Source organism: Rhea pennata, chromosome 10 (assembly GCF_028389875.1).
Source record: "Rhea pennata isolate bPtePen1 chromosome 10, bPtePen1.pri, whole genome shotgun sequence".
Classification (NCBI taxonomy): domain Eukaryota; kingdom Metazoa; phylum Chordata; class Aves; order Rheiformes; family Rheidae; genus Rhea; species Rhea pennata.
The window spans coordinates 2,536,182-2,548,555 of record NC_084672.1 but is presented as its reverse complement, the minus strand read 5'-3'; the positions used below and the strand labels follow the sequence as shown (position 1 = coordinate 2,548,555).

Sequence of the window (12,374 nt, the reverse complement as noted above, 5' to 3'; positions counted from 1 at the left end):
GTGTCTCTTCTGCAGAGCCCTGTAATCTCCAGGGAGCTGGTAATCACCCTTTGCAGATAGTGCTCGCTGATACGGGCCGGGTAATGGTTTGTGTACGGGTGACGTGGCTCTGCTGCGGTCCTCGCGGCAGCATCGCAGAGTAACTCGGCTAAAACGTACCTTAGGAAAGCCGGTGGTCTACCGCCCGGTGCAAGGCAGGACCAGCTGTGCCAAAGCCTGGCAGATGTTCGTCCCATACCTTCTTGCAAACATCTAGTGATGGAAATGCTACAGCTTTCTCAGGCAAGCTAACCTGACCCTCATAAATTCTTTTATAAATGTCCTAATAGCCAGTCTGAGTCTTCCTTACTGTAGTTGCCCTTGTGCTATCCATCCTGTGCGTGGCAGAAGAGTGGCCAGATACGACAAGTGCAAGCAAGCATCTGCTCTGCTGCTGTGCCAGTATTAATTTCCCAGGTTAAAACCACCAAAGAGATGTCTTCAAAAGGATTGGTTCTCATGGCAGAAATCGCCCCTGCTTCACCAAGTTGCAGCCCAGAAAGAATGTGTGAGGATGAGCTGAACCCCAGAGAATTGGGATCTCTAGTAAAAACAAACATGAGCAGCCTCTTAGCTATTGCAACTCCACTATCAAAACCCCTTTTCAGAAAATGTTTAGTTAAAGGTTTAGTTTGGAACAAACATTGTTAAAGCATGACCATAGGGCTGCTTATTGGAGCCAGATGTTGATTATAAAGACATTTGGGTCCATTCAGGGATTTTGCATGCCCTGATAGGCTGGGGTGAGGAGAAGGATTGGAGAGCAGTGAGTCACCCCCTCAACTGGCCCAAAAATGCACAACCCCACTGAAAGTGCCTCACCCTGTGCCACTACAGGGAGATATCCAGTAATGGCCAGTATCGTTTTGCCTTTCTCTTTCTTTTCTTTCTTTCTTTCTTTCTTTCTTTCTTTCTTTCTTTCCTTTTTTAAGGAATGACAGGTCTCTCTGTTCTCAAGGTGTCCTTCCCATTTTGTCTGTTAATTCTACTTACTTCAGACTCACTGTGTCTTGAATGGTCTTTTAGGAATATTTCTCCCTGAGGGCTGACTTTCTTAAAAATTAAAATGTAAGTATCTGCTGACCTAATCCTGCAAGCTTTCTGGGTGTGACCATCCCACGTTAGCGAGTGGAATTATGCCTTCAAAAGACGTGCAGAAATCTGACCCCTCTTTCTGCACCAAAGACCAGCAGATGAAAGCACTCTGCAAGTGGCATGAAGGTTGGGCCGAATCCACATATCCAAAAAAAAATTGCAAAACTGGTTTGATTATTTCTTTTGAAAACTGCTTCTTCGATTTTTACTGCTTGAACTTTGCTTACTGGCTGCTTGTGGATGGAAAGCTGGAAAGAGAAACTCAGCAGGAGAAAAACAAATGCAAGGATGGGCCAAAAGTTTGCTTCATTTCCTCCGGACTGGGATCGCCTGTGCTTTTTGGGCCTGATCCGTGGTAGAAAGGGGGTTTGGAGCAGAGCTGAGTGGTGTTGCAGGCTTGGCTGGGAAGTAGCCACTAGGTGGCCATGTGGCTTGTCCCTCCTGCAGCCCCTGTGCCCCGCTCCCTGTGCGGGGCCAGCTCAGGGGAGCAAGTGCGCTGGAGCCCTCCCAGGGCTGTTGAATCTTCCCTAGAGAAAGCTGTTTGGGAGAGCACTTGCTGCCCAGCAGGAGAGGTGCCACGTCGGCGGCCACCGTGCTGGCGAGGCTGGCGGTGCTGCGCCCCATGGCATTGCCCACCCCAGCTTTGCGGGCCCTGGGCACAGGGGTGCTTTTGCACCCTGCACCAGCTGTGCCTGGGTGCTGCCACCGCCAGCGGGGGGAGAGGGTCGGGGGTGGCCTGGAGCACTTCTCGGAGGAGCGGGCAGCACAGACCCCGGCGGGCCTCGCAGGTAGGGCCAGGCTTCACTAGACCTGGTTGAAAGGTCTCAATTAGGTTTTACTGCATGCAGTTCTGATGTGCAAAACCATATGCTTTTTTTTCCATCCTGGATCTCTTGTAGATGAGAGTTCATGAAGAAGAGAGGAGAATGGACAGAAAGGTACAGAGCCTAGAGGGGCAGGTCCTCACTTCCTCGCCTGCCCAAGTGCTGTGGTGTTGGGGTGTTGCAGACACGAGGGAGAGCGGCTCTGCTCGGGGTGCTCCTGGGAGCGGAGCTGGGCTGTGGAGGCAGCACTGGTGTCACTGGGCACTGCACACGTTAGCAGCAGTGCGGCACAGTACTGATGTCCTCACTGGGCGCGTGAGGGGGCTTTAACTCTAACCCGGCCTTTGAACCAAACGCTTGTTCACAGCTGGAGCACATCTGGGGCAGACCTCAGTGGGAGATGGATAAAATGTGGCAGAGGGAACATGCAGAAGACTTGCTTCAGGCGTGCCTGCCTGGGAGGACGCTGGTGGGATGCTGCCTTCTCCCAGAGCCCATGGCCATGTGCTGCAGGCCAGCCTTGGGCTTAGTGTTAGGGGAAAATCCAAAAGCTTTTGTGGAGAACATCAGGGGATGACCAAGGTGACAAACTCCACAGGTGACGAGAGATGGAAGTCTGCATTGTCACAAAAACACGATTTGCCTTCGGCCAGCATCTCAGCAATTGAAATGTTGCTTCCACCTCTTTGCATGTCCTCTTGGCCTGCGGCCGGGAGGGTTTTAAAGAGGTGAGTGTTGCTGTGCTCTAGCACGTTCAGTGGACAGACACCAGCGCCCACCCGATGGCTGAATGACCGACTCTGTTTGCTACAAGGTTTGGTTCCTTAGAGCTGAGCTTGACAACACAACATGCCTAGACAACACGGCAAACTTTGCTCAGTGGGACAATTGTCCAAGGCTCATAAGACTTTCCACCGCCTTGAGATTCTGTGACGTGACTCAGAGCTGTAAACATTGGCACCAGCTGCTCTTCTCACTGAAACCATAAACCCATTAAGGGAAATTTGTTTTCTAAAAATAATCTGATCAATGAAAGAACTCTCTCAGTGTCCCCTGCCCCTCTTCCCCGCCTCCCTCGTAATGACTTCCTCATAAACACGTATGGTTTGAGGAGCCTGATGCCTCTTACTAGTCCCCCCATTGACCCAGCTCCATTCCTCTCAAGAGAAGAGATTTAAGGGGTAATGTAGGGCCTTACTAAAGACAATTTGCTCTTTGGGGTAGCATGGGAAGAGCTGAAAGGAGATGTATGACTGCAGCGCTGTTGTTGTAGGGCAACGAGAGCACATCCCTGGTGCATGGGAGGATTTGTAATTTCTGTGCGGTACCCGTGATGTTGATCCCCACAGATGGTTTGCAGTGTGCAGTTGGTGAACGCAAGTTGAGGAGGCCGGGCAGCCATTTTTACATGAATCCTGTGGCATTACACGTACTGGATGAGCTCTGCTTTTCTTTTACTGTATCACAAAGGGAGTTTCAGTTCATCCTTCCAGTTTAAGGGACTCACGGAGAGAGAAATCCTGGGAAAACCTCGTGCTCCATACTGTTTGACATATCAGTGCTGTCTGGTGGAACGTGCATTGAGCTGGGAACCGGGCAGCTCTATCTCCTAATCCAGACTCTTTACTCTGGTCGCTCTGTCTGCTCCTCTCGGTGTCAAGTGAGAACCAGGCTAATGCTGGGCCATCTGGCAGGCGAAGGCGGATTGCTTGGCTAATGCTGTGGAATGCCAAATATTACTGTATGCGTGCTAGTCATTCTGGAAAGCCGGCAATCGTCAATCTATAATTTGCTCTTTGCTTAAGTAATGTTTCCCTCTATTTATGCAGTGTTGTAAAAGGTTTTGTTCAGATGCTGTTGCTATTGGACCATGCAAATATCTACTAGAAAAAAAGTAATGCTGAATTCTACTTCAAGGTACATGGCACAAACAGTTAGAAGTAAAGTTGGATAGGGCTCTAACTGCCCCGCAGCGTGGACCGCTGGTCTCACATCCATCCGCCTTTAAGACAGCAGTTGGGGTGACAGTCTGAGCGAGTGAAAGCTCTTCTGATGTAGGGAGAGCAGGCGGTTCCTGCTCCCCTGCTCGGCCTTGCGTGCTCTGCAGTACTGGCCACCGCTGGGGCTTGTGGAGCTGGATGCAAGCAAGCAGAGCAAGCTGGTGTACGGTGTAGTGAGCAAAGCAGTTCTTTTGCTACTCGTCCAGATGCTGCACTTGCTCGTGCCATGAGCACAGGAAGGTTTTAACGAGACAGCATTACCAAACTCGTGCGTTCAGAAGTCAGGGCAGTTTTCTTTGCTTATCCCAGATACAGACTGTAACTATTTCTGATGTGAGCAGAAGCGGACTAAAGCCCTCAAGGTCCGTGAGGGCTGTCAGCAGCTCACCCTGCTTCACGGCCCTCCCCAGGCCTGCAGCTGGGCTCTTCCCAAAAGCAGCGTTGCCAGTTCAAGGACTGAATTCACCCCTGGAATTCTGAGCCGCAAGTCTAATCTTTTACCTTTTGGGTGCACTGAGATATTCTCAGTGTGATACATTTACGACACAGTCTCCCATAGATTGAAGGAAAGGGCAAAATGCACCTGACGGCCTCTGGGCTGATTGTGGCAATGTGTTTAGGGGGAATCCAAGTACAGGTAACCGGCACTGCTGACCCGACGCCAGGCTCAACAGCTGATGCTCAAAGATCTCCCTGTGTCCTGGATGCTCAGTATGTTGTGGCCATAGCTACCACTTGTGCAGCCCTGATCTCTCTGGACAGCATCTTAGTGGTCTAGCACTGAGAAAAGCTAGAAGCCAAGATAGTAATAATCATCCGTCTTCCTCCTTGCTCCTCCTCCATTTCTTCTCCCTGAATCTGCCCCTAACTTCTTCGGTAGGATCAATATCCTTTTAAATAAATGGAGAAGTGATCAGCTTGAGCCAGAATCCATGCTCTCATCTGGTGCTGGCTGCAAACTAGTGCCATTACATCTTTTTTTATCCATCGTCAAGTGCTATCCCATGAAGGTGGCTTGGTGCTTTCATTCACAAAGTACTGAATTCCATAGCCTTTGCTGCTGACCTCGTTGCTTGCGAACTGTAGGCTGAGCCCGCTTAGTCTGGTTATTAAATAGAAATTTTAAACAACAAAGAACAGAACTGTCGGCCAGAAGGAGAGAGGCCAGCAACAGAACTGTGGCCACAGCAGAAAGAAGTTCATCAGGGAGGTAATTCCTGGTGTCATGGGGTGATCGTATAGTGAGGCTCACCAGGTGGGTCTGAGACCTCGTTTGGCTTCACACACAAGGGTCATAACTGGACAGATCCTTTGCTTATCTTTTATCTGAGCACACTGCCCTGTACGTTATTACTTGAGAGACTAGGAATTTATTATTTATATATTATATATAATATATATTTTTTATTATTTAATAAACCTGCTCATTTTTGCCCAAAGTTAGCTTTGAAACAAGCCCTACTCCTATAACTGGAGGTCTGTGAAGTCTGGGATTTTTCTTGCTGCACTTTTGCAGTGGGACAGGAGTCCTGGGCAGCGTGTATGGGTGTGTGGGGGTGATCTTCGCCGTCCCCAAACCCATCCCTGGGGGTGGCCGGTGGCACAGGCATCCCAGGCACCAGCCAGGAACATGGGTGCAGCCCCAGCACGCAGGGATCGTTTCCGCATGAATTTGAGCACGAGTACAGCACTATCACTTTCCCTATTCTGAGTCTTGCCAACGATAATTAGTTTATTTTTAATAAGTGCTGAGATTTTTGCGCAATCTACTCAAAGGGGCTTTAAGATAAAGTAAAAAAAAGTTACTAAATTAAGAAACTAGGGCTTGTGATCGGTGGAGACCTTTGGAAAGCTGACTTAAAAGCCTGCTGGAGGTTTAAAACCAGAAGGGAACTGAAAAATAGCCCTCTGTTATTTTTATCTTCCTTGCTGCTGCTGCTGTTAGTAGAAATCGTAATGTGAGTGTTTTAAAGCATTCCTTTCTGCACCCCCCTTGACTGGGGGCTGGTCTCTGAGCTCCGGGCCGGCTCCCGGCGAGGGCTGGCCGGGCAGGACGCGGGGTACGGCTCGCCGACGCCTCTCTGCCTCCTGTTTGATGCTCCCGATAGGCTTCAGCGGTGCTTTGCCGTGAGCGGCCTCAGCCCTTTCTTCTCTAAACATGTGTGCTTTGAAAGGGAAAAGCCCGTTGCCAGCATGTCTGACTCCTTCGTCCTGACAACATCCGACCATCCGTGTTATCAAGCCTTACTGGGACCTATCAAGAGACATAGTTAAACAAGCTCGTGTTTATCGGAGGGAAGCTGTATTAATTGCGCAGTGGGATAAAGAACTGGCCGGCACCAGGCAAATCTCTCGCTGGCATGGGAAAAGGACAGCCGGCTCCGCCGAACAATGGGCTGCGGGGAAAAATATCCCGTACTGCTGCGGGCTCCTTTTTTCTTTATTTTATTTTATTTTATTTTTCTTCCTGCAGACTTCTTTTTTTTTTTTTTTTTAATTGCTCTTACTGCAGCATTTCGTTTGCCCGTGGTTTAAATAAGAGGACAGCGAGGGCTCTGCTGGCTCTCAGCCGAGCTCTCGCCTTCCCGGAGCCGGCAGGCGGGCGGTGGGGACGGTGCCGTCCCCACCGCGGGGTCCCCACCGAGGCTTGCTGCATGGAGCCAGTTCCTGGGCTCGTGCTGTTCACCAGGGACCTAGAAAAAGGGGGTGAAAATCATGCCAAATCCCCTGTCCCACAGGTTGAAGCAAATCGGTACCCAAAATATGTGGTTTTGTATTTGCCGCGCATGAGTCGTGCCAAGGCTAGGAGCAGCTGGCTAATACCTCAAATGAGCCTCTTGCAAACGACCAAGCGGGGCGGAAAGAGCCTTATTCTCCAAAAGGAGAATTTCTGCTGGCCGGCAGCGACTGGGTTCGGTTTGGGCACGATTCACATAGGAGACGAAGGGAGCTGCGATGGCCTGCAGCGTCCCGCCGGCGGCTGGGCCGGGAAGCGGGACGCGGGAGACCCGGATCGCGCCGCGTTACGCAGGCGAGCGAGCTCCCGTGCCGGCGCCGGCCCTGGATGTGTCTGTCCCCTGTTGCAGATCCCAGTTCTTATCCGGTGATGCTTCGCTCCAAAGCAAGATGTCCAAAAGGGAGAACTCTAAAATGAATCACATCCCTTTTCTGATCTTATTTTCTCTCGGGGGTGGATTTGGGCACACTCCAAAGCCACAGCCTAATTTAAATCAGGAGAAAGGTGGCTGTGAAGAGCGGCGAAGCAGGAAAGCTGGGAAAAATGGACAGAAATATTTGTCCTTCCATGAATGAGTATCCGTCCTGATGGGAAACGGCCACATCTGGTGATAGAAAGCAGAGTTTTCTTCCAGACGCTAATCGCTTGCTTTTTATCAGGGATTCGCGAGCCATTCTAAATACTGGGCTGCGGCGTGACCGGGGGCTGCAGAGGGGGACGGCTCCTCCTTCCCGCGTCTCCTGCCCTTCCTCGGGGATTCGGGCAAACGTCTTGGGGAGATAGCGAGCAGCTTGCAGGAAGGAGCCTCTTCAAAGCCTCCTCTCCCTTATCTCCCCGCTGGAGTTGTTTTGACAGCGGCTAGTTAGAGACGGGAGCCCTTGCTGGGATGAAGTCAAGATTGCAAGAACAAAAACAAACCCGAGGGACCACGTCGGCAGCGCGCGCGCGCGCTCTCGCGCTCGTTCGGGCCGGGCTGCTGGGCCGGGGAAGCCAAGCCGCACCGGAGGGCCGGGGAAGGTCGCTCCCGGAGGAGCGGAGCCGCGTGCGCTGGGCGATGGCGGGCTCCGCCGCACGGGTGGCGCCGGCCCCGCGCCTCCGCCTGCCCTGCCGGCCCGGCGCACGGCTCGCCGCGCCTGCTTTGCCTTCCTTGCGCCGTGCCGGCTCGCTGCCCCGTGGCCGAGCGCCGCCGCCGACCCTCCTGGCTCGCTCCGGCGGCCCGGGCAGGAAAACCCCGCGGAGCCCGGCTCTGGCCGGGACGCGGGGTCGATGCTGTCTGCTCGCTGCCCAGAGCGGGTCCCCGCCGGGCGGTCGCGGGTGCTGGGGCGCGCGGCTGCACCGTCGCCCTCCCGGCCCCGGGAAATGGCCCCGCTTGGCGTGTAAAGGCTTTGCAGCCCCGTCTCTACCTTGGAAATCTGCCCCTGCCACTGTAACCAGCTGGGCCCTACCCAGGACCCCACATGTCCAGGCATCTCCAGTTATTGGCGAAGCTGAAGAAGTAAAACGTGCCTCTCTTTAAAGCTTTTGGCAGTATTTTTACCCCACGAGCTATGCAATAACTGCTCCGTGACACAGAGAGATAAGCTAAGTATTTAGGAACAGAGACTGGGTCTGGATGTGGCCCAGCTAGTCCTGTACCCTCTGTCGGGCAGTCGCCAGCACAAACTGACTAAGAAATTTTTGCAAAAATGGCTAGAAAGACCATCTCAGCAAGTTAGGGAAAACATCTTAAAATACAGCATATTTCTAGGATTCATTGTAGCAGATGATTGTCAGAGCATCTCGTACTGATGCGGAGTCAGAGTGAGGAGGGTGCGTATCCCGCAGGCAGAGCCCGGAGCGGGGACAGCCACGACGTTTGGAAGGCGCTTCCTCAGCAGCCGTTTCAGAGCACGCACCTTCCCGTCCGACTGCTTTTGACACTAAACTTCCACTTTTATGAGTCATCTGGCGTCCCCCCTCTTTTTCAGGCTTTCCGACAGTCCAGTCGGCAGATGCGCTTTCGCGGGGCGACATGCTGCCGCCGCTGCTGAGCTGAGCGGCGGGGTCTTGTCCTGCGAAAGCCTGAAGCCCCCGAATCCCACCTGCTGATTCTGAAAACTGTGACCGTGCGTGGGCCGGCGCTTCCCCTGGAGCTCTGGACGCACGCGCAAAGCCTTGCCTTTAATGCTGTGTGATGCTTCGATACTTCTGGAGAAAACCAGCTCATCCACCTTGCCAAATCACCGGGAGCCAGTGTAGGCAGGTGTGCAAGCCTGGTCCATGCTGCGCCGTGGAAGCTGCTACGGCTCTTACGGTTGTTCCTCAGCGCGCTCCGTCCTGAGAAGTTTCAAGGGCAAAACTTATCACTGGAAAAAAACCTGTTCCAAAGAGATGTTCAAACACCCTTTGCAATGGATGGAAAAAACCACCGTTTCCAAAAGCCCTGCGACTTTTTGCTTGGTTGCAGAATGTGAGCTGATAGCGCTGCATTTGTTGCTCCTGCTGGAGTGTCTTATATGTCTACTTCAAAAAAACCAGTCAGATGCAGTGCCAGAGTGAGCTCTCCCTCACGCGTCTCCTTTGGCCTGAGCGGCTCTGCTTAAGAGGCTCTTCAAAGCATTTAGCTTTCTACGTTCGTCAGTAGGAGCTTTGCTCCGCCAGGCCTCTGCCGCCATCCGCTTCAGGGCGTTCAGAGCTGCTGCGAGGCTGACGCCTTGCCCAAACTCTCCTCCTTGGCGCAGAAGTGGTGGGATTGGTCAGAGCTTGCTGGTGAAGTCCAAGAGGCTTTGATGGTCTGTTGGAAGTCGAGGCCTTTGGGTTCAATGCCTCTCGAGTGACTTTCAGCAATTAGCATGCACCAGAAAACAGAGTGTGCAAATACAAGGTTGGCAGTCAAAAAAACCCCAAACCTCCACTATTCTTCAGTTTTTGGCCGTCTTAAAGTAGCGTTGGAGCATCCCCGATGTGTCTATAAATAACAAATTATTATTTAAGAGAACCTTTGCATTAGTGGTTACTATGACAATGAATCATTTGGTCTCTGCTGGTGCCAGATTGAACATTATTGTCTAACGTTCATCCAAACAATATTCAGTCATGGTGCAGTTAGTTAAAGACTTAGCAGATGTTCTAACGTAAATGCTGTTCAGAGCTGTGCACTCTGGCAAAGTGCCACTTTTTAATATCTATGCCGAATATGTAAAGACTACTGAATTTCTCTACTTAAAAGAAATGTTTGTTAATTGTCTGTACCAAGCCTGTCTAATTAATTGCACATGGATCCACCCTAATGTGCAGGGAGAAATGTAAGTGAATCCATTCTGCCACTATTTCCAAAAGTATAATAACTGCATGTAAAAGCTGTAATCACTGGCTGTAATGGCTTCCTAGTTGCAGGCTGTTTCATAGACGACGAAAATATGCTGGGTGGAAATAAACCATTTGTGCATTGGACTGAATTAAAACCAAATGCTTGAACTTCTAATTAAAATTTTTCAAGTCAGAGAAAGGAAAGGCTTAATTACCACGGAAATGCTCTCCTTTTCTTTCTTTCTTTCTTTTCTTGTTGTTGTTGTTCGTAATTCAGCTCTCTCCAGTGGTTTCCGTACATCTTGCATTACTGCTCAAGCGACGCCTGAAAGCCAGGTTGGCTTTGCAGAGTACCTGCCCATGTGGTCCTCGTTGGCCCGGCTTTCAAAGTTTACTGCAAACACATGGATCGCTGCCGACACGTTCCAGATGCTAAGTAAGCTTTAGGAAAATGAAAAAAAAAAAAAAAAAAAAAGAGCGAGAGAAGAGGAAAGAGGGAGAAGGTTTGGAGTGGGGAGCAGAGCGAAAGAGAGGCAGCGGCAGGACTGCTGGCGGAGGGAGCGACGCGAGCTGCTGCGCGCGCGGCTCGACTCGCTCTGCTTTGCTGTTTCTCCCTATCTTGTATTCTGTATGATAGAGGACTTTTTCTGAACTTTAACATTTGGACTTCTTAACAGACTGTTCTTTGGTGTGGTTTGGGAAGGACAAAAGAAGACTTTTGTTGATTTGGCATAAATTATACAGTGGGTATTTTTGGCATGAAAGTTGGAGTTTGATGCTTTTTGTTGGTTTGGCAAAATATACCTTGAAATCACAAAAATATGCTTCTAATTACAGAATGTATGTTGCAGTGATGTGGGACAGTGAAGTAAGGAACCTTTCAGTATTTATATTAACCGAATCAAAAAATTAACCTCTTCCTGTTGAATGTTTACAGCTGGAACCCAGTCAAAGAATCTGAGGCTGGAGCTAGTAATGTCTAATATGTTTCTGCCTCAATGGCAAAGATAAGTAATTCATTATTCAGATGCTGAGCATTCAGCCGGCCGGTCCCAGCAATTAGGGGTTAGACTTTCTTGAAAGGAGAGCTGGCAGGTAGCGTGGGCCTCAAATTTAAGCTGTGTGGTGACATTTTATGGATCCCTGTATGAATAGAAATCTTGCAGGGAGATAAAAAGGGTGAAAAAACCATGAAAATGAGTTCTTGTTTAGCCTGCCATGTTTGTCACTCGAGCATTTCAGCAGGCTGCTAGAGCAGGGGTGAGCAGAAAGCAAAACTGTTTGCACTGCCCAGGTAGAGCAGAGAGCAAACACGCAGCTTTCCCGGTTAGAGCAGAGCCGGCTTCTGCCAAAGATCTTCCCGGTGCCCGTGGCCCTTCAGCAATAAAAAATAGGGGAAGATGGTTTATGAGCTTGGACAGAAGCTGGTTCTCTGGCTCTCTTTGCCCACTCCGAGCTGGGTCTCACCCAGGAGCTGCCACAGTTTGGTCTCGAGAAGCACGTTGGCCCCGCTGTGCTCCTGGGCCGCGCCGGGTGGCAGAGCCCTGCCGCTGGCTGCCGTCGATAAGGATCACGGAGGAGTCAATGACCCTAATTAAGAGCGTGTGTAATGTTTTGCCTGAAGAGCTTCCTGTGAGTGGCTCTCCCGACATGTCTGTCTTGTTCAGAGATGTTCTTTCTGGAATTGCCATTAAATTGCAGCCTTTCATAATTGCTCCAAAAGGTTGTAAAGCTCATTTAACCCTTTTTGCCGTGCAGGTTGTGGAATGTGAGCACTGCCGAGCGTTTGCAAGGCCGATTGGATCTGAGTGCACTCTTTATGTAGCAAGAAAGACTTTTCTGTGGGCTTTTTTAATGCGTATATATTTCTCCTGAAGGGCTTTTTATTAAGCTCGGCAGAAAGTACTAAGTAAAAGTGCAAGAACAGCTAACTAATTTAGAGCGCCCTGGACAACGCTGAAGGAGATTGCAAAGGTTTGCTTGACAAAACAGGCACCAAACATGTCAACATTTGGGAGTGTTACAGAGAGTCTATTATGGCTCAGTATTTCAGGCCCTTCAAACACCAGCAGTAGGAAACTACCTCTTTCTGCAGCACGTAGAAGGAAAACTGCAAAAACAATGTGTGTGAAACCCACTCTGGTTGTATATGTGCAACCTCAACCTCAGCAAATCATATCAGCTCGCACGTCATAAAATATGGAAAGGAATAAATGCTTTCCCCTTCCCGTTTCTTTAGGAATGGTTATACAATTCCTGTGGTAAAATCTGCTTTGCTGTGCTGGCTGCTAAGATGATATGATCATGTTTTGAATATGGGGGAAGCAGTCTTTTTATTGCTGTATATAATGGCTTTTCCTGTTTCTTGGTCATTATAGTTAGTTCTCTATT

At 50.3% G+C, this 12,374-nt stretch overlaps 1 long non-coding RNA gene across 2 annotated transcripts in view; it reads left to right on the top strand.

Moving 5' to 3' along the window:
* The window catches only part of LOC134144752 (uncharacterized), a 181,891-nt gene that overhangs the window by 132,896 nt on the left and 36,621 nt on the right, over nucleotides 1-12,374 (top strand). The gene's annotated exons all lie outside the window — the stretch shown is intronic.